Genomic DNA, 23,697 nt, shown 5'->3' with positions numbered 1-23,697 from the left:
AGCAGTAACCCCACAGAAACGTTTAAACTGTGGTACTACACTCAGGGTGGTAGAGAATGAAAAACACCTGGGGTTATTGTGCAGTCAGATATGAAGTTTTTTGAGCAGTGCAGAGAGGCTGCTAGAACAGGCGGGGTTTTGTCAATGATATATACAGGAATTTTGCTAGTAGGGAAAAGCAGGTGATTATCCCTTTGTGTAAGGCAATGGTCAGGTCACACCTTGAATACTGCGTATAGGTCTGCAGACTTCATTTTAGGAAGGATGTAGAGTTGCTAGAACGAGTACAGAGAAGGGTAACAAGATTGGTGAGGGAGAACGAAGGGCTCCTCTTACCAAGAAAGGTTTAAGTTCCGCAAATTGCAGTGTCTGGAGACTAAGTACCTGTGAGGTTTTCTGACCGAGGTGTATAAGGCCTTGGATGGTTTGAGAAGGCTCAATGCTGTTAGAATTCTTCCTCTTGCTTAGATTACGAACCTGAGGGGCCATAAATTCAAATTGAGGAAGGACAGACAGTTGTAGAATAGATGTGCGGAAATTTAGCCAACGGGTAGTTGATTGTTGGAACAAACTTCCATCTGTCGTTTTGTGGACGTTTATAGGTTAAATAAATTCAAGGAAGAACTGGACAAACTTTTGGAGCTAATGAATAGTTGAAATGGGATTTCTTTTTAGCTGATGCTGTATATAAGCTTGCATCATATGCCTCTACCAGTGCTAACGTTATTCGTTATTTGTTGTTGCTCGCACACATCCTTTCTGCTTGATTTTTTTCCAATGTTGCAGGGTTATCAAGTTGTTCTTAAAGGTGGTCTGCTATAATCACTTACATGGAACTCAAGAAAGCCACGATCCTGAACACCTGTAGGATTGTAAGCGAGTTTCTTGACCAACAGTAACAACAATAATAGTAACGGACACAATTAACTACTCCATGCAATTGTTACCAGTATCTGTCACGGGGCTGAAAAACTCCCATTAAAGGAGAAAAAGGTTTATAATAATAATAATAATAATAATAATAATAAAGTAAATTAATTAATTGAATGTGCAGAAACACGATTTGGGCCTGTGTGCCATTCCAGTCATTCGATACAGTGCTGAAATAATAAGACTGAACACAAGTTGAATTGGACGCGTTAGACTGAAATCTAGAAAAATTACGACAGATAATCATGTCCCCACACCTTCTACATGATACTGACCGACTTTACGCATTAAGAAGCAATTGGTATTGAAATGAAACAAAAAAAGAAGAAAAAAAAGGGCTCAGAATGATTACATCAAGAGTAAGAAGAGAAAACGGCGGGGGATGTCTGCAAAGAAGATATAATTAAAGTAGATGAAACAAAGGATAGCTACAGATAGCTACCTTAAAAAATCGCATTGAGGCATGGCAAAATAAGCGACTAGATGCTCAGTATATACAGAACATCAGAATTAAAGTTGACAGGAGAAACAATTGAACATGATTGAAAATTTAAAAAAAAAAAAAAAAAAAAAACCGGAAACAGGAGGGCTTGTACAGCACAGGCACAACAAACGGCTGCGATTAAGTTGAATTGCACTGATTAAAAATGGTAATAAATACAGATTGCAAAGGAAAAGATGAAATTATCGACCATATCATTAGCCCGTGCAGTATGATTGCCCGAACTGACTAAAAAGAGTCATGACAAAGTTTCTGCAATGCTGCATTGCATGATATGCGAAAAGAAAGAATTACCGTCCACAAAAATCTGGTGGGAACATAAACCTGAAAAAAATTGTAAAATATTGTCGCATTTTAAAATCCAAACTGATAAGCAGCTGCGACATAACACACTACACATCACTGTTGTTGAGATTAAGCAAGTTGAGATTACACTGATGATGATGTAATTACAGATGACAGCAGAATTGAAGAAAAAGAAATAAAAAATATCAAATATCAAGATCTACAAATTGATGTCTAGTGTCTCAGGAGAAGAAAGCAACTGCTATCCCAGTAGCTGATATTGAAGCACTGGGTATCATTCCAGTTGGCTTGAGGAAACATCTGGACTCAATCGACATAGAAAGGGCAACATCTTGGTAGATACAAAAGTGACAATATTAGGAAGACGTCAGATTTTACAACGATATCTCACTGATTCTTCGATTTTTAATATACCAAAAATGCCATTCGCAACATCAGAGATGTACCAAAAATTCCATTTGCAACGATTATTGATACTCTGACGTTATGTGGTTGTCAGCGTTTGTTCTGTTTGAAACAGCTTATCTGCTGACAAAAAAAAGTAGCTTACTTTGAAAACCGTGCAGTTATGGAGTGATGGTCTGCCCATTGTGTGTGTAGTGCATCTAATCGAAGCCAGGGTAGAACATATTTTGCCACATCAGTTGCTCTAAAACAAAAAAAATCTAGTTCTAATGTTAAAATACGTGGGATGGAGTACAAAATTTGATGCTAATAGCAGTAGTGTATTAACATCACACCAAGAAAAGAACTTCAAAGTTGCTTCTTCGGTTGAGTTAATCAGTCTTAAAATTAGATCAAAGGTTTGGGCTTATGTAAAGTGACCAGACCCTAGCTATTCCAATGCGGGGGGTTTCCCCCCCCCCTAGAAACAATATACACATATTTTGTTTTGAAATTTTTATAGAAAATATATTCATATACAAAATATAAATTAAATGCATATACTTCTTTGAATTAAACTTATAAAATAAAATATCATACTTTAAAAAAGAAAAAAAAAAAAGGACAAATGTAGCCTTTTTTTTTTTTTTTTCCCACAGAAAGGCTGAAATTCCGTATACGGTACCCCTCTTGGTACGCCACGTACCGAACAGAAGGTTGCGTGAAGGACGTGAATTGAGAAAAATAGTTGTAATTAGAAGGGGAGGGGAACATTATTTTTGTCGATTTTCATTTCTGTTTAGTGAAAAAAGGTTATGTTTTTTCTGTGAAATAATAATACTTTAACAATAAAAACAAGAGAAATTACATAATATAATTAAATATATTTTTCCGCTGAGTGAATTTTCTTAATTCTTCATTATTATTTGCTATTTCTCCGTAAAATTCTTCACAATTATCAAAATTGCACTTAACTTGTAGTATTGCTTTCAGCGTTTCTACGGTCAGCTGTGTTTTTGTTGACGTCCACAGCTTATTTATTACCGAAAAAACTCTTTCCGTTGCAAGATTGTTTCCCGGCAAACGTAATGCAAATTATATGCAAACATATTTTCCCGGCAAACATAATGCAAATGATTTGCATGTTTGCCATTAAGTATGGCGGCTACATGTCCAGTTCGGCGACAGTTTGCAATGCGGGACAAACGACTGAAATCCAGGACTGTCCTGCATAATCCGGTACGTCTGGTCACTTTAGGCTTATGTCAGTAGCGTAGCTACCCTTTTTCGGGTCCGGAGGCAAAGAATATGTTCGAGCCCCTACTTAATTAATGAAAATTGCAAAAACAGGAGACAGCCAAAGACGCCGAGCCCGAGCCCGAGCCCGAGCCCGGAGGCAAATGCCTTGCCTGCCTACATGGTAGCTACGCCACTGGCTTATGCGAACCACCACGTTCAGCGACGGCCGTTGTTTTATTAATGGTTTGTATGGATTTACAGAAACATTATGACAGTTTCATTTTTACTGATGACTTTCTTCAAGAAATAGTGGACAATCAATTGCTTGATGTTTATGTTTTCTTTCTTTCCAGTTTGATCTTTTTATATACACACATTTCTGAACTGCATCGGTAAACAAAACTAAACAGCTGAATTCTTGTTTCTTAGGTTATTATTAATATCAATCCATTATTATTGCTAGTCGTTTAGCTGAGTCTCGAAGTGATCACATTAAGCGGCGTCCCCTGTAATTCACTATAACCTTGAGTAACGAACAAAGTTTTATGAATGCTGGACAGCATTGAAAATTAATACTGACCTATGATTCAAAGTTAAGCTTTAAACTAGCGAAAGCTTAAAAAGCGGTACTCACCTTGAAATTAATCTGCGATGGTTTACTTAGGTAGCGTGGTTAGTGTTTACGTTGAATTGTTAAATTGAAATATTAAAAGGGAGGGAAGTAAGTAAAAGTTGACTGAGTTAAATGGGCGCAAGGAAACAGAAGTGTACACATCCAATCCTTGGTTGTCATCGAAATAAAAAAAAGAAGAATAATTAAAAACTATGTAAGTGAATCCGGTGAAGCCAATAGTCTTTACGAGGACTTTCGTTAGTTAAAGAACGTCTTCAGTTGGCAATGTGTGGGGAGAGAACGCGTATGGTATTTTAAGAATAAAAAATTATACTCTCGTGATGCCTTTTTTTGACATGTGGGAACTTTAATCTCGAGAGGTTCCAAATTGGGGAAAGATTGAAGGGGAGTTTAGAATTTAGAATTTGGAGGTTAGAGTGGTGCTTGTACCATTCAATAACTAGAGCTTCATATTGAAGTATTCTGTAGCTGGATTTTAGTTTAATGATGGAAATGGCAGAATCGATGAGCGGGTTGTGGTTGTGAGTCTGGGCATGAGTTGTAAGTTCTGTGACAGATTGGTTAGACGTGAGACTATGGAAATGGTAGTATGCACGGGTGTTGGATGTTTTTGATGAGCCAAATTTGGTAGTGGTACTTCCGATATAACATGTGTTGCAGTTTGGTTGACAATTAATGAGGTATATAATATTATTAAGGTCGTTTGTAGAATATTTGTATGTGTCTTTATAGGTGCTGAAGAAGGATCCTAATTTGTTGTAGGTGGAAAAAACAAGGAAGATATCAGTGTTGTTAAATAGGCGTCGGAACTGTCCTGCTAGTTCATTGTGGTAAGGGAGGACTATGCGGATGTTAGTCTTATTTTTGTCTTTGGTTGGGATGTTAGATTTAATTTTATTTTTAGCGTTAAGGATTGTATTTAAAATGAGTTGGTGGGGGTAACCTCTGGATATAAATTTGTCGGTAATATACTGTATTTCATTGTGAAGGTCGGTGGGTGAGGAACTATACTTTAGTGCATTGTGAATTTGGTTATATAAAACTGCCTTTTTAGTGTTTAAAGGGTGATGAGAAGCAAAATGTAAGTATTTATCGGTGTTTGTATTTTTCCTGAAAATTTTCGTATTTAATTTTGTGCCTGTTATATAGATGGTGAGATTAAGGAAATTTATCTGATTGTTCTGTCCAATTTCAAGGGTGAATTTAAGTCTATCATGTACAGAGTTAAGTTTTACGAAGAGGTTATTAATAATGGATCTGTTGCCTACTACAAGAATGTCGTCGGCATAGCGCATGTATAATTTTAGTTCAGGGGGAAAGGGGTGTAGGATTTGGCTTTCAATGGCGGCTAGGTAGATTTCGGACAATGGGGCCGAAATCCCCAGTCCCATTGGTAAGCCATATATTTGTTGGAAGATTTTTTCGTTGAATCTAAAAAATCTTGCTTCTAATAGAAGGGTGGTGAGTTCAAGGATATGGTCTATAGAAAGGGGGGTACGTTTTGTTAAGGTATCGTCTGTTTCTAAGAACTTGCGTAAGGCTTGTAAAGTAGATGGAATATGGACATTTGTGTAAAGGGAAGTAACGTCAAGGTGAGTACCGCTTTTTAAGCTTTCGCTAGTCTATTAACACGGTACTTGAAGATTTCTAAAAATTTCGTATAGTTAAGCTTTAATTGTTTAAAAAAAATCGATGCCATATATCACAACCGATTTATTTATTTCATTATTATTATTTTAAATACACGCTAATCAATATTTATTTCCAAACAAATAAGCAAATTATGACTTAGCATCCCGACTATCAATGCCATGATCTGAAGTAATGTATATATACTGCAGTGGCTCAATAAACACTTGTTAAGGTGGCTCCACCTGGTGGGGGAATGGGTTTTCACATCAATACTCCGATGGTTCATTGAACTCTTGATTACATATTACGTGTTTTAGTTGTTCAGCTGCAACATCTTCCTAGGTAAGGCCTGTTGAATAAAGAAGTTGCCCTCGCTGTTTATACAAAGCTCTATTTCATAAGTTTCGAATACATTGCCGCTTTCACGTGAATCCATGAATTCAAATATGACTTTTCTATAATTGCAAACGATGTTTCGCTACTGAAATTCGTCTATGAAAAATTCAATATTAGGCCGACTAAACTTTTTTTGTTTTAAAAATGGAAATAACATTAAGGAAACCAGCTTCACTCAGAGCAAAGCCATTAAAAATTCATTCTTATTATCTACCTGTCAGACTTGGATTGATGAGATAAAGATCGATAAAAGTAAAAATTCTATTCGAAATTTAGAAATAAAGTATGTATTAACGAAAGATTAATGATACACGTTTATTATCTTTTCTTAATGAACTGATACATGGCTTCGAGAAAAAATTGCAGAACGATATGTTTATATAAAACCTCCACAAAAACTAATTCCTTTGCTAGCTGCAGTAATCTATACTTGAATTCAAGTGCTCAGTTTAATATTATGACGTTGGCACTGTTGTGAATGATTAGAATGAGGAGGAGGAAATCGCAACACTGATTATTAATAGAGTAGTTTTTCTTTTTTATTCCACTTACTAGAGATAAACTCTTTCTTCTCAGCAAAGTGAAAAAATAACAATAATAAAATAAAGAGAGAAATAAATAAATCAGTCATATCATCCATGACTCATATCTCTGAAGGCTTGTAGCGTATGACCAGAAAGAAAAGACGAGGGAGAGAGTGCAAATTGAAGCTTGACCAAAATATTATGGTGTATATGAAAAATCCTACGTTGTGAAAGAGGTCAAATGCAATGGACCACATTCTGAGAAGAGCCCACTGATATACTTCACTTCCATGACAAAGCTACTCGCAGATAATCATATTAGAAGGATGAAACGGAACAGCTTGCCGTCTATGAATACATGAAAAATCTTCTGCTGGAAAAATCCTTAGTTTCGCCAATCATATACAGACGTTGCAAGAAAAAAAATTATAAAACCTGGTAATAAGAAATAAAGCAAGTAATAAACCAATTTATAATTCCTTATAAAAAATATAGTAGGAAGTTGATTATCCAAACCAATTAAGGAGTTGGCAGGACACACACACACACAAGGCTAGCTAAGTAACCAGTGTTTTTTTTTTTTTTTTTTTTTAATAAATAAATTCTCCATTTATACTAAACAACAGTTGCACAGAATCAGAGACGTTTACGAGAGACCACAAGCATAAAGTAATTATTTTGTGTAACAAGTCGTGTTTGCAATTTTTTGTTATATTATTTATTTATGGAGTGGAAAAGAGTTTGCTGATGTTTAAAGTTCTGTATAAGTGAAACTACGATGAGAACGAGAAGTTTCAGTATCGTTCTGGATGAGCTTAGTTTAGAGCAGACACGACAACCTTCTGCATGAGAAAGGAAATGAAACCCAAAGTGGCTTGGAGGGACAATATCTGAATATGTCTTAAATTGTACGAATTGCTTATTTGCGATCATGTATGGGACATAATGCAACGAATATGTAGTATAATATTTTACTTATCAAATAGTGTCAAAAATTAAGAGGAACAGTAAAATTCTTAAAATGCTTTTATTATAGCATTTGCCTATTCCTTCTAACGACGCACGCATTTTCTTATCATTCCCTTTTCTTATATTTCTTATTTTTATTATACTGCTGTATCAAGATACAAATCTTGATACAAGATATAAGATTCATATCGTGTATCAAGATATAAATATTAAAAAGAAGAACGGATCGATGAAGCGGATAAAATGCCCCTCTCCCTTTGGCTGATGCTGTATAAGCTTTGCTCCTTGCAACATTTTGCTAATATGTACTAATAATATTCACTCTGTGATCACTAAATTATAACCAACCTGACTGTAATGGACTATGCTGCATAGCTCGCAGTATAAAAAGCCGAATTACTTCGTACATTAGAGCACTGGTAATTTGCATCTGATCGTGCAAGTCAAGCGATAAAGTAGCAGTTATGGAACGTAATAAAGATATCACGGAGTTTCGAAAGGGTATGATTGTGGGAGCTCGTGAATCGGGTGCTTCCATATCGGAAACGGCATGTCTTGTCGGTTGCTCAAGGTACACTGTGGTTAAAGTATACAAAGAATAGTGTCGAACGGGTCAAACCTTCTGCCGAACAGAAATGTAAAGGATTACGCAATATGGATGTTTGTGGTAAGCGAAGGATGCAGCGCGTTGTACGGGCTCAACGGCAGGTCACTCTGCGACAGCTGACATCGCACAACAATATGGGGAATACACAAACATTATCCCAAATGATGATGCGCCGCACACTCAGGATGTAGTTCCACATCAGTTGCTGGTTGGACATCCAAAGGATTGAAAACGAGTGTGTTGGTCGGATGAGTCCAAATGCCTGGTACAACGCACCGAGTGTACCTTCGTGTATGGGGCAAGCAACACGAGTTCATGGACCCAACGTGCATGATGCACACTACACAGCAGGTGGCGGTGGTTGCTTAATATGGAGCATGTTTTGCTGGTAGAACTAGAACCAGTGGTGAGTATGGACCAACGTTTCATTGGCGAGGTATACTGGTAGCTCTTAGGAGACCATGTGCACCTTGCTATGTTGCAGTTTTTTCCCAGATAGCAATGAGATCATCGGGCCCGCACTGTATATGAATAGTTCAAGGAACACAATGCAGATATAACGTCTTGATTGGCTTCCAAATCCGCCTGACCTCAATCCGATTGAACACCTGTGGTATGATTTGAAAAACGAGAACTGAGGGTGTATGAACACCAAACCGTCATCTATTCGGGCACTGAGGAAAGCCTTGCAGGTAGTATGGCTGCTTCCCTACGGACGTCTTCAGATATCTAGTGGAGTCAATGCCTAGAGTCCTAGGCTAGGACTCAAGGCTGTTAACAGCGCGAACAGTGGCCCGTGTTGGGCCACCCTTCGCGCTGTTATCACTCAGTGTATGTATAATTCTGTGATCACTTAGTATATGTATAAATAATCAATTTAGAATTTTCAAAGAATTTTTGGAATTGCTTATATTTAAATATTTGGGTTAATTTTTGTTGACAATTAATAGCAAAATGAAAATACCCAAACTCATCTTTCGTTAATACAAATCTATTCTGGTTTTTAACATACAATATTCTACCAAAAGTTATGGAGCATCCCTCTGATTACAGAAAATTGTGTGTGGCTACAAATACCTAAATGCTTTGCCTATAAAAGGATGAAAGTTAAACGCTAACGTACCATTCCGCCAGATCATTCTATTCAAACTAATGGAAATTGCTCTTTAGGTATGCTACGAATGCACATATCGAAACACTATATATCAGACACATATTGTTTATATGTGTACCTTTACATGTTATAAAGCATAGATACGTTCCCGAGATCAAATTTTCAGATTCGTTAAGTTAATTTAATTAACTTAATAATTAACTACTCATAAAAACCAAGAATTAAACAAATCAGTGTTTAAACAAAAATAAATAAAAATACATACACATATTGTACTGTACTGCAATAGATAAACTATTATTTGCATACTGTATCAGTCACACCAAATTATTCCATTTTCAGAAGTCAAGGATAAAAGTCTGAACGAAATTTTGCATCCTCTTCCGTATACTTCATTATAGCACCGCAAAAGATCACCCAATACTCGATTGAACTTTTCGCTTCGTTTAAGTTTGGGTGATCTTCAACGAGAATCGCCATCCCTTTCTCGAACAAACTAAAAGCTTCTTAGTTTTGTTTTTTTTTTTTTTTTTTTTTTTTGTGAGCTGTTTCACTTGCAGTGCCAGCTACATTTTCTCTTCCTCCTTCACCCTTACCCTTTGTTTCTCCAACTAAATTAGATCCTCGATGGTCAACTCAGCCTCTCAAGCATATTACTTATGTTAAGACAATTATATTTAGCAATTCCATAATTTGTAATTGAATTTTGGGAACCTGAATACTGTGAACACACTACTGCCATATATTCCGTCGCATCATTCATCATAATATGAGTAACTCCTTCCCATGAAGCTCCAATGTTGTCTATGGACTTAATATTGAAGATTCTTCCCTCCAGAACTTTCGAAGATCACTTGTTCCCACAATGTGTCTCGTTGATCAATTGTCGCACGATCCGCTAGGAATGACAGGCTTCGAATGTAGCTATCACTACTTGGCCATCAGTTGCAGCAAAGAGGTCGTATAAGCTGATAATAATAAAACTATTTGGATGAAAAGTATGGCGAAGCGCATTGATCAAAAAAAACTAAAAGGAATTGATTATCCCTTTGTATAAGGCAATGGTCAATTACAAAAATGCAAGGTTGTTGAGATTTATTTTCCTATAATACTTTTTGAGGAAGGGAAAGAAGAAGTGAAAGGTTTTAAAATTCTAAAATTAAAATTTTTGAATTTAATTTTAAAATCTATATAACGGAACGACGTAAATAGCAGGCTGCTTGTATCTGAGTGTGGAGAACCCTTATTATTGTAATTGTTCCTTGGTGTTTGGTCACATAAGTAACTAAGACCATATTGCGCCGTGTTCTACGCTCGATTTGCTGTTTTCTGGACTTAAAACCAGAACTTCCAGGAGGGGGGGGAAATGTGCTAGCTTCGGCTGAGACCGACTAACTCAGCCACGTTGTGAAAAAAGGCCCAGAAAAATTCCTCGCGTCCTTGACGGGATTCGAACTCGGGTCTTTACCACCCGGTGCGGGGAGAATGGAGACTATATCAACTGTGCTACTGCGCGGACCTATGCAGCAAGCATTGCCCAGTCGCTGTCCGCAGAAATTTGCAAATTTGAGTTTTTGCTGTGCTTAAAAATTTTGACAACGTTTTTAGCCACAACACTACAATTTTCAATTCAACTGCAAAGCACAAATATCGACTTCTGTAAGGCAATTGCAATGGTAGAAATTGCTAAATCGGCATTAAACACAATAAGAGAAAATTCAAAAATTGAATTTAGAATTATATTTGACCAGACCAAAAGAAGTTGCCAAAAAATTATATGTGGAAATAAAAATTCCAAGGGATTAGAAATGTGCAACAAAACCGAGCATATTTGACCGATCTTATATACTATTTTCGAGTGAACATATTTTTACCTTATCTTCACTATCTGATTTCAGAGTTAGATTCACGATTTTCCAAAGAAAATACCATAGCTATGTAAAAATTTCAAAAAATAATTCCAAAATATTATTTTTATTCGGACACAACAGATGAAGAGATACTGAATGCAGCAAAAACATATGAATCAGATTTACCATCCACTATAGAGGTACTTCATGAAGAATTGAAATTATGGAGGTAATTCTGGATACAGAAATCCGAACAAGTCAATATGCCAATAGCAGCTTACAGATTTGCGTTTATGTTTCCAAACGTCAAGTGCCTACTCGATGAGTGGCATTCGATGTTTGTGGAGTCCCCCAGGGTTGGGCCCACTGTTTGTTTTGTATATTTATCAATGATATTGATGAAGGGTATATCAGGCATAATGTCTAAGTTTGCAAATGATATAAAGGTTAACAGGGTTGTTAATGAAAGTAATAGCAGTGTGCTACTGCAACAGGATCAAGAAAATTTGGGCAGATGGGCTGAGAAGTGTGTCGGGTGGTAGAAAATGAAAAAGACCTGGGAGTAACTGTGCAGCCAGATATGAAATTTTCTGAGCAGTGCAGACAGGCTGCCAGAGCAGGTCATGGGATATTGTCAATGATAATGATATACAGGAATTTTGCTAGTAGGGAAAAGGAATTAATTATCCCTTTGTATAAGGCAATGGTCAGGCCACGCCTTGAGTAGTGGATACAGGTCTGGAGGCCTCATTTTAGGAAGGATGTAGAGTTGTTTGAGCGAGTACAGAAAAGGGCAACAAGATAGGTGAGGGGAACGAAAGGGTGGTCTTCCCAAGAAAAGCTTAAGTTCTGCAAATTGCAGCGTCTGGAGACTAGGCACCTACGTGGTGATCTGATTGAGGTGTATAAGGCCTTGAATGGGTTGAGCAGGCTCAGTGCTGATGGGATTCTTCCTCTTGCTCGGATTACGAACCTGAGGGGCATAAATTCAAACTGAGGAAAGACAGTTATATGGAAGTTGATAGCTTAAATAAATTCAAGAAGGAACTGGACAAATGCGTAGAGGAAATGGATGTGTGAAATGGATTTTGATTTTCTTATTTTTTTTTTTTTTTTTTGGCTGATGCTACATAAGCTTGCTTTCTTGGATCTACTCGAAGAAAGAACAAATCTATATATATATATATACTGTATATATAATTCACAATGTAAGAGGATACTATGACTACAACAAGCTGTCTCAGCATTGGGCTATTTAAAATAAATATAAATAACCAAAGGTTTCTATAGTGTAAAAAGGGGGGGGGGCGAAGCCTTTTCTATAATGGTTACGCAGCACTCTCCATCTTCATAATGATTTACCACGGTATCGCAATATTTCGAATAAGCTATGAATGACAATTGTAATGAAATGTAAATATTTATTTAATACAAACTAGAATAAATTTTCAGATTCTCAAAAATTAAACCAGTTTTTATTTTTTTAAATTATTATTTACAATACTTTCGTTGTCATTTTTTGAAATTATAATGAAAGTTTTAATTCTGAAAGAGCAGTATACTTTGAAGTATAACTCGTCAAATTATACGCTATTATCACTTCGGGAATTATATGCTAGTATAGTTAATATTTGACGAATTGTCTTGTGCGTACTGCAGCCTATTTTCCGCACTTTTATACGATAACGGATGACCAGGGTTACGTAGAAAGCATTTGTAACAGCTAGAAATGAAGTTTCAACATACTTTAATTCAACAAGGATAAAGGATCCCTGAGGGCCTACACTAATCCACCTTGCAAACTGGAACCGTATGCCAATTAACGTCAATAGCAATATGTGAACATGTCGATTAATGTAACTCTCTCAGATCTCTAACCTTGAGGCTGTCTTTTAATCATGTGAATAAAATTATTTTAATAATAAAAACAAACAAACAACCTCTTTATTTACAGTAATCTGTAGCTATACTGTATAATACTTAAATGTGGTAATGCATTCAACGATCTTAAATGCCGAAGGAATAAGGATATGACTTATCAAAAACAACGAAAAAATTTTAAAATAACAACCAATTCACTGCTCATGACTCATCCGAAAATAAAAGTTAACGTTTATTTATTCACCTCACCACGATTAGTCTCGGCAATTGAAGCAATGCAAATAAGTAGGAATATAATTCCTACTTATTTCTTAATTAAGAAATAAGTAGGAATCTGTTCCTAATTCAAATTAAGAAAGGACAGATGTAGAATAGATCTGCGGAAATTTGCCTTTAGCCAGCGGGTGGTTAATTGCTGGAACAAACTTCCATCTGTCGTTGTGGAAGTTGAATAAATTTAAGGTTGAATAAATTTAAGGAGGAACTGGACAGGCATTTGGAGGGAATGGTGTGATTTATTTATTTATTTATTTATTATTATTATTTTATTATTATTTTATTTTTTTTTTTTGGCTGATGCTGCATAAGCTTTGCTTTCTTGCATCACATGACACTACTACTATAACCGATAGTGGCTATTGGTTACTTTAACATCAGCATAATCTTTTAAATTAGAAAACCGTTGGAAGCCTAGGTACAATACCGAACTTAAATATACTCAGACAGTACTCATCGGTCGGTGTTTTTCTATAAGGGGGAAAAAAAACTTTCACAGCCGAAAAGGCCACTCAAAAATTTGAAGGTCAATAACCTCTGCCGTTTGTAACAATTTTTCCCCTTAAACCTGTTTTTCTCTGACTGTGACAACCACCTGCAACTATTCTCCTTTTTTTCTTCTTTTTTTTAAGGGGCTACGTCGGAGATGACAGGCAAAATGCAATAGTTGTTAGGTCGACCACCCTAGTTTAGATGTATTTTTTCCTCATCAGACCTAAAACGTGCCGCTTCACCCACAGGCCTATTGTAATGCATTACACATCCTCCCACCTGCGTCAACGTGGGGCCTGCTGACACTCTCCAAAGATCATTTGCTTTCTAAACGCACTTCAACTTGTCACAAGATAATATCAATAGCTGCACTAAAGTAGCAACGCCATCTGTCGAAGTTAAAGTAAATTTGATATAGAAAAAAATCTCTTAAAGAAACTTCCGTTTGTGCAGAAAATTCTGAGACACTATTTTTTTAAATATTTTATTTTCGAAAAGATGACTATATATTGTTTTTTCTACCGTTTACTCGTATCAACAAAATCCGTGCATTCCACTTGTCCTTGTCAAATTTTCATCCTTCGCACAGGTTATTTGAAAAGCAACCATGAAGATTCCAGGCATCCTAAAGAGCCTGAAACGTCCCTGGCTCTGCAAAAGGGAGTCATTAATTTCATAATATACTTTTCAAGAGTTGTGTAGGTTACAAACAAATTACTGAGCTGTTATGAATATTGAAAATTAACATCGTTTTTATAGTTGGGGAAGGACGTTACATGATATTCTTCCAGAGAATTATGCTTTTAGTAATGACAGCTCTTATACCATTTGAATATTAAGATAGTTTATTTAGTTAATAACTAAATTCCTATACATTAAGGTGATGTTTCGGAAACCATTCCGGTGTAAGAACCCAATTCTTACACTTATCCTAAGGAATGTTATGTTATAAATATTATAACATAACAAGAAAATATATGTATATATTAATAATATTTACATAGGATGATTTTCAGCTTAGATTGCGATCGCTCTGTACCGTACAGTTAAGTAGGGGAGGATTAGCGTAACAACGGGGGGTAGCTGGACAGTGCACAAAAGTACAATGGGAGCAACGTAAGGGCAGTTCAAGTCGGTATAAACAGAAGGTGGGCAGCTCTTTGGAAGAAAAGAAAAGAACAAGGGAACCGACTCCCCCTTGTGGAGAGGAAGAATTTTAAAGCCTAAGAGGGTGGACGGAACCCTGGATGAGGCATACACCATATGGAAATGGCTAGCTGCTAGATAAAACAAACCGACTCCTTGAGCACTTACTGATTTCAAGGAGCGGTAGAGAAAAAACAGAGTGGACTAATAGCGGTAAGTGATTCGGAATGATCACAAAGAAATATCTAGAAATTTCTAGACTTCCGGAAGTTTATCGAAGCTTCTAGAACTCGGATGTTTCCCCAGGAAAGGGAAGGGCCAAGAAAACGGAGGAAGTGGGAGAGAGCAAATGAGAATATAGAGATGATGAAGAACGAACTGCGATTGGATCAGAATAGAAGGGGTGGTTGAAACAAAAGGAGATGCAAGAGAAGACAGAGAGCGAGTTTTTGACAGTTTGGGCAGTTTTGGAAGTTTTTTGAGAGTTCCTGTGGGTGGGCTTGAGTGATGTGCGGCCGGAAAGAAATCTCTAGAAGTGCCAGGAGAATCGCTGGAATGTGGTAGTGGAAATTGAAGCAGTTTGTCGCAAAGAATTCGTTAGGCAAGTTCTGGGAGAAGTCAGCCGCAATGTGGAAATAGGAAGGAGATACCCAATGAAAGATGGAAACACATATGCTGGAGATGAGTAAAAAGAATCGGAAGGTCTCGGTATAGAAAGATAAGGAAGAGCTATATAGTCTGGCTTCTTGATAAAGCTGTAAGGATAGTCCTGATAATTCTAGTATGAGCCCCAGTATCGTCGAGCTGATCAGACGCCCAAAAAAGCAGGCCGGAGCAACTTATTTAAGAGCCGTATGGAGAGAAGAGTGAGTTCCTGAACGAAGGAGAATTCCTGTAGATGAGCAGCAGTTCCTTAGCCGATGACTAATTCCAGTAGGAGCCTGATGACACCCTATATTGATGATGATGGCCGCACCTGACCTGAGAAAAAGGTTGTGTAAAGAGTGATCCCCTAAGTGTTATGTAAGTACCAGATAATAGTTTTAAGCTTGAATTGAGGGAAAGGACTTTAGGAAATGTCTTCATTTAGTTGATAGTAGATTTGGTATTGTTTAGCATAAGAGGAAGGAAAGAGTTCATAAGATATAGATATATGTACTTCATCACAAAGATAAGTTTATTAAGCAAGGAAGATTTAGATGTACTGTATATACTCGAGCCTAGTGTGTTTTAAGTTGAGATTATGTTCTATGCACATGTAATTATTTTGGAAGGGATAATTAAAGAAAAATTACAGTATAGAGGGGATTTATAAATCTAGGAAAATACACATATAGGTGTTATGCTCACTGCTGTAATCCCTGTTGGGAAGTTTAAATTGTTAGAAGACAGGAGAATGTTATAAGATGTAAACTAAACCAGAAGAAGAAAAGGCAGAAAGACATGAAGATATATGAGTTGTGATTATCATTACATCTTAGCACACATATAATGCTATTAATTAACATAATCACCAAATGATGATGTATGATATATTCTTTTAATGTATATACTGTGAATAAACAATATTGTATGTTTATCAAGTGTAGTACGAGTCATTCTGAATACTCAGCCAGTCCAGAGGAGACATACACGAACTTCTATTCCCCCAGAATCTGTGATCTTCTGTGCAATATACAAGTCAGGTGTTAATGTGGGAGGGTGAAAATAAGGGGGAAAATAAACGGGGAAATACAAAGTTAAGAGAGGTGGGTCAGAAAGATTAAAGAGATTTATTTAATAACTGAAAATAATACCAGGAATTATAAATAATAATTATAAATAATAAATAAAGAATTCTATCCTCCACAAAATAACATCTAGCACCCCCCACACCGGTACCGATCATCAGACCATACATCAGCTATTGTCAATCCCATTTTTGCAGAATGTCTCGATCTATACTGTGTATTCTGGAATACACAATCTGCAATACAATTACGCAATCATTAAACAAATAAACTTTTTTTTATGATATCATTATAATTATTTCATCAGTGTAAGTTATAAATGATATCCCAAGACTTAAGAAACAATTTCCTGCTATCAACGTATATTAGTAGATATAGGAGGTCCGAGGGGAAAAAACCTGTGGTACTTCACTTTTAAGTATTCTAAGTATTCACTTCATATTATGTTTGTTGCGGTGTGCTGATTAGAAAAATGACTGGGAAATTGGAGGATATGCAGAAAGGAAATGTTCTCGGTTCAAGCATAAAAGTCGTTGCTTTTTTCTCGTTTTTTCTTTCAGTAATTCATCAGTTTAATTAATACATAAATCATGAATTATTACTATTTGTTAGTTACATACATATTATACTTCAGTTGTCATTAAAATCCCGGAAGAAACAAGTAAAAGTGCATCGTGTTGACAGTATAGTACTCTTTAATATAGATATACTATTGTCATATATTTTTTTTAAATTTATTACATCATATGGCCTGAAATACATATTGCATTTCACGTGCTGTTGATTACACGCGTAAAATTTTACAAAATGGAATGAATATTACGTTGGGAAGTATGTCAAATGAAGTGAAAACAATTACTTTTATATTTTAGTTAATCAATTAGAATTAATTGGCAACCTGATCAAGCTATTCACTTTTCCCCTTCTATTAATCACCAGAAAAAAGGGCAAAAATCAATTCATTTTTTAAAAAATAAAAAATCTAACGAGTCTGAAATGCAACGCACTGAGTGCAATTAACTATGAGAATTGTTATTATTACTTTTATGTTATCACTCTGCTAGCTACTACACCTCATTACTAGAATATCCGTATCGCTGTGGGATGAAACTGGATTTCATCCCTCAGTACTGGATTCCACATATTTTGTGAGTGCGGAAATGTGGCCATAAAACAAGCGGGATCCAGCAACGGAATTTCCAACTATCAGGGAGAGTGGGAGGCACGGTATATATATATATATATATATATATATATAGCTAATAGTAGGATTTCGAGCCTTGAACGACTTTCTGCCTATTTATTAATTCGTGGAAGCATCTCGACCTTCAACAGTTCATTGGACCCCCCCCTCCCCCACACAACATACGCATAGTCAGACTGGCAACACTGTAAATGTTCTAAACATTAAAGATCTTAATTACTTTTTGCTTTACAGATATTGTGTTCATCTGACATATTTTATCATCGCGAGACTAAAAATGACGAAGACAGGAATTTCAATTTTCAGTGCCATTAGGGCTATTTGTCGACATCTCAACTACGGCAGTTATGCCGGCCATAACGAGGCTGAACCAACTTAACTGTGCGTATGATTTCCTTGGAACACCATTCCCATAACGTTAAAGATTACTGGAGAGACTCAGAAGGTGATTCATGGTACCCCTCGAATATATCGGCATTTCTTATGGGTTTATTTTACTTTTAAAATATAAAGTGGTAGGCAAAAGTTGTTAAGAATACCCAATGCACAATAATTTCCATTTAAAAATTAAATACTATTTTACCAAGCGTACGTATTGCCTTAACTACAGCCAGCAGGTGTTACTTGTATGCAATCCAAAAATAAAAATAATAAAGTGGTTAATTAATTAATCGTTATTATAATTAAAAATAAAAATAAATATATTGTTAAAAGTAAAGTGAAATAAAGATAATAAAGCTGTTAATTAATAAATTATTATTATTTTTCACTTGCTGAAATTATGGCAATATCTACACTTAGTAAAACACTGTTTAATTTTTAATTTGAAATTATTGTGTAATCATACCACTAACGTTTCTTTTCGCTTTCTCATTTTTAAACAAAACAAAGTAGTTTGTGACATAATTGATTTTTTTTTTTTTTTTTTTTTGGTAGTGGTTGGCGCATCGGCTTCTGTGGCCATAGTGCACCTCCCAAGGTTTTTACAGTACTTTTGATCCAAGCCCGAGGCGGGATTCGAACCCGCCACCTTTGGGTTGCCAGGCAGGCACTTTACCTACCTGGCTAGCCCGGCCGGCACATAATTGATAATACGGCCACTTACCTCTGGTACATCGTCATCAGCCATTTTCAATCCAGTGCAGGATGAAGACACTCCAACAACTTTCCAGTTCCTTCTGTTTTGTGCAATGGCCATCGACTTACTACCCACAACTCATGAATTTCATCTGTCCATTTCCGTTGTTGTTGTCTTCCAGTTTTCTTCTAGCTCCTCTTGGGTACCATTCTGTTATTTTCATAGTCCATCTGTCATCATGTCTTCGAGCTATGTGTCCTGCCCAAGACCATTTTAGTTCTTTAGTTTTGATAAGAATGTCCTTTACTTGAGTTTGCTGCCTAATCCATGTGTTTCTTTTCTTATCTAACAGTCTGATTCCCAATATAATTCGTTCCATTCTTCGCTGTTTAGTTCTCAGCTTCTCTTCCATTCTTTTGGTGAGTGCCCACGTTTCACTTCCATAAGTCATGGTAGGGAGTATACATTGGTTCATTATTTTACGTTTCAGACAAACTGGGATATTGCTCTTCAGTATGTGACTATATTTCCTGAATGCTATCCATCCAAAATTTATTCTTCTCTTGACTTCCCGCCATTTATCATTATTACAGCTAATAACTTGTCCCAGATAAGTATATGACTCCACCGTTTCAATTGCTGCTCCTTCAATCATTATTTCCCTTTCCGTGGCATACTTGTTCATCATTACTTTTGTTTTAGCCATATTCATCTTTAATCCAAAATCCTTACTAACTGTGCATAACTGATTAAGATTTTCCTCTAATTCTTTGGGATCGTGGCTTATGACCACAATGTCATCTGCAAATCGTAAATGGTTTAAGTACTTTTCCAATCAAAGTGACTCCTTTCTTCACCAGTCCAATCTTCTGAAAACTTCTTCAAGGGCAGCAGTAAACAACTTCGGAGATATTGTGTCTCTTTGTCGAACTCCTTTCTCAATTTTAAATTTACTACTGTCTTTGTCTAGTCTAATAAAGGAGATAGCATTCTCACATATTTTCTTCAAAATCAGAATATATGGAGTATCTATGTCTTGTCTTTCCCAGTGTCCGAAACATTGCCTTATGCTGTATGGAGTCAAATGCCTTTTCATAATCCACAAATGCCAGGCATAATGGTGTTTTATGCTTTCTCCATTAGCTGTGACATTTCGTGAAGGTGATCCTGTCCTAAAGCCAGCTTGCTCTTTCAGTTGATTCCCATCAAGTATTCTTTCTAATCTGTTAGTAATGACCCTTGTGAACAACTTGTATATGTGCAATAACAAGTTAATTGGTCTATAATTTCCAATTTCTGATTTATCTCCTTTCTTATGCAGCAAAACCATGATTGCATTACTGTGAAGAGTCTTGCCAGTTTTTGTGTCATGTCTCTTCCTCCCCATTTTAACAACTCTACAGTAACTTCATCTTCCCCCGGGGCTTTCTGATTCTTCATTTTCTTAAACGCATCAGGAAGGATATCAGGTATGTTGTATGTGTTACTAATTTGCAATCCATCTTCCCCACTGCTGGCATCATTTCTTCGCTCCTTGTATAACTCTTTATAGTAGTCTTCTGCTATTTGAATTATGCCTTCTCCTGCTATTTATAAGTACACCATCGCTATTCTTCAGTTTCAGTATCATTTGTCTTTCTGTATTACTGCTCATGGCTGGTGATTTAAATCCTTTGTTTTCCCTTAATGCTTGTTCTACTTTTCTTGTGTTAAATTTTCTTATGTTCCCTCTGAGTGTGTTTCTAATGGTTTTGCATAACTCAGTATACTCAATTTTCTCCTTGTCAGTGTTTTCCCTGCTCTTCATTTGTCGTCTTCGATTCATCATGACAAGTGTTTCTTGACTAATTTTGTCTTCTTTGGATTTCTTTTTTCCTATAGGTTTCTTGGGCTTTGAAACTTTCAGAAAGTTGTAATATTTCTCGTCAATATCTTGGTTCTGAGCAGTCTGCAGAAGCTCAAACTTGTTCTTAAGTTCCAGTACGTTCCTTTTTCTCCTCTTCTGTTATCTCAAAGACCTTTGTATTATTTACTCGAGTCAGTTTTTTCCTTTCTTTTCTTACATTTATATCAAGTGTGCACCTTACCATTCTGTGATCACTTCCAACATTTACCTTATTCAGGACGGTAACATCATTCAGGATATATCTTCTGTTAGTGAGGATGAAGTCGATTTCGTTAGTTGTTAATTCATTTGGGCTCTTCCATGTGCATTTTCTGTTCACCCTTTTCTTGAAAAAAGTGTTCATTACTGACATTCCTCGAGATTCTGCAAATTCCACAAGTCTTTCGCCTCTTTCATTTCTTTCACCAATTCCAAAATTTCCTATAGTTCCCCTTTCTGCGCTGTTTTGTCTCTTTCTATTGAAGTCCCCCATAATGATAGTGTTGTGAGTTTTCTGTTCATCGAGAAGACTCTCAATTTCGGTGTACATTACTTTAACCTCTTCATCATCATGGCTCGATATTGGTGCATAAATCATTATAACCATTAGCTTATACCTCTTACAAATCCTGAGTAGTAGTCTTGACATCCTTAGTGATGTACTTTTGAATTCCAAAATGTTGTTTTTTATATCTTTATGGACCAGAAAGCCAACTCCACTTTCACTCCTTTCACTGTTTCCATTTGTGTACAGCAGATTTCCACTTGATAAACTTATAAGTGATTCATTTCTTCTTCTTGTTTCAGCCAAACCAATGATATTCCAATTCACATTTTCTAATTCCTTTTCCAGCCCTAATATCCTGTCTTCACCGATTAGCGATCTTATGTTGTAACTCTGGTACAGAAATACCTAATTTTATTACATAAATTCACAAACGGGTACTATTAGCTGTTTGTGAACTTTTGGGTAAAGCATATTATTTCTGAAATATATAAATTAGCTGATGCGTGCCTGAAAAATCAACATCCAGAAGGTGATAGATTTTATTAGGAGACAAGATTATCCCTGATATCCGTCGCCACTTACAATGTTATCCTGCTGTTAATTAAAGTTGTTAAGAATTCCGGTGGTACTGAAGTACACTGTATTATGTTAGAAATTCGCAACTCATGTAATGTTCTGAGTTCAATTTAGAACACAATATTTATCTGATTAAAGCATCCATCCCACATCTGTTCAGTGGAAAAGCCATGAGAAAGGCCTCTATCACTTGCTCTCTGTGGGGTACTCATTATATCACTAAAAGAAAAAAGATCTACAGCATCTCTAAATAGTCTGACATAACGATCAAAGATTAGGGTTTCGTTCCTGTACATCACATTATGCCTGCTCAGACCATGAGATCAGCTTTTCTGATTTTTACATATATTTTGTTTACCCCCCCCAACAAAATTAACATCCTATTTTACTTTTATACAGAAGTATTTTTAATGCTGTTATCTGTAAGGGTATGTTTTGCTATTGTTTCTTGGAATAGTTATTTCTTGGTGGTCTGTTTGTTTTTTGTTTATGGGCTATATGTCCCAAGGCCATAATGCGCCGGTGCACTCTGTATTATCAAGTTACTGCATTTGGACCCACGTAGTAAAGTGGGTTTTTTTTGTTAGTTGTTGGCGCATCGGCTTCTATGGCGTAGTAAAGTGTATTTAGGGTCTAACGGCACCAGGGGTTTCCTCCATCTCCGCGTAGTATGCATTGTCGTGTGTTACAGTACACTGTAGCCAGAGATTTAAAAGTTTATGGATATTGTAAAGTGTAGTGCCATGTGCCGTTGTGTTCTTCTGACCGTTGAGCCCCTAATGGGACCCATCGTTGCCCACAATAAGCCCCGTGGAGGCAAGTTGGGTACACCAGTACTTTTATATAGTACTCTGGCAGGTCCTGCCACCTAAAAAAAAAAAAAAATTAAGGAAGGGCCCTACCTTAGGGCCAAATTTAAGAATTTTGAGTGTAGGGCTAGGATAATTTTCACATGGATTGAACGCTAGTTCGAAAGCTAGAGTGGGAGGGGAGACTGAAGGCTGGGAGACGAGAGACAGAAGTATGGGTTCGATAGAGCAGAAGACCCCAAAATCAGTGAGACCGGCCCATATCCCACCAGGCAAAGAACGGGGGTGGCAGGGTGGAGAAAGCGGCAGACCCGTCTTTCCCCCTTGCCAAGGGGTTTGGGTTAAAAGTGAGCAGGGCTAGAGTGCCCTGCTCAGATTGCCCATATGGCGTTCGGCAGCAAGTTGCAGTTGTCCAAGTTCCAGTGCTGAGTCCTTCATGGGATAAGTCCCGTCCGAGGTTTCCTGTTTCCATGTTGTTGATTCCATGGTCTTTTACTGAGGTGAGTGGCCCCCAGTTTCGTACTTTGACTGGCATTGTAAGGATGTGACTATCCACGTAGTATGAGCGATCGTGCTGCCCTGCTTTCAACCTTCGAAATCTCAAAATAATTATTTTATTTTATTTTATTATTATTATTTTTTTGAAAATCAATCACTGTATAGCTAGCAGATGTGTGATATCTTCTTTTAAGAACGACAAGTGTAAATAAAGCACTGACAGCCAACTTTGAATATTATATTAGATGATAATATTTCATTATCTAATACTGAATACTGGTGTACTAATTATTGATTGCGCTGACGACATTGCAGTTTCCCGAGAAGGCTCCTCTGTCTTTAAAACGATTCAGAACTTCTCTGGGTTTGGAGTTTCTTTTAACCACAAAAATGTGCTCATTTATCTATTTAAATGAAACTATTCCTTTCTGTTTATCCTCACAAATGCAAAAGTAGCCTATAAGAAATGTAATGATGAAGACCATAAAAAACAGAATGAAATTCAATTAAAACAAATCCCCTGTAAT

The sequence above is a fragment of the Mastigoproctus giganteus genome, chromosome 12 (genome assembly GCF_048544385.1).
Source record: "Mastigoproctus giganteus isolate SK-2022 chromosome 12, ASM4854438v1, whole genome shotgun sequence".
In the NCBI taxonomy this organism is placed as follows: domain Eukaryota; kingdom Metazoa; phylum Arthropoda; class Arachnida; order Uropygi; family Thelyphonidae; genus Mastigoproctus; species Mastigoproctus giganteus.
This window is presented reverse-complemented; position numbering follows the sequence as displayed.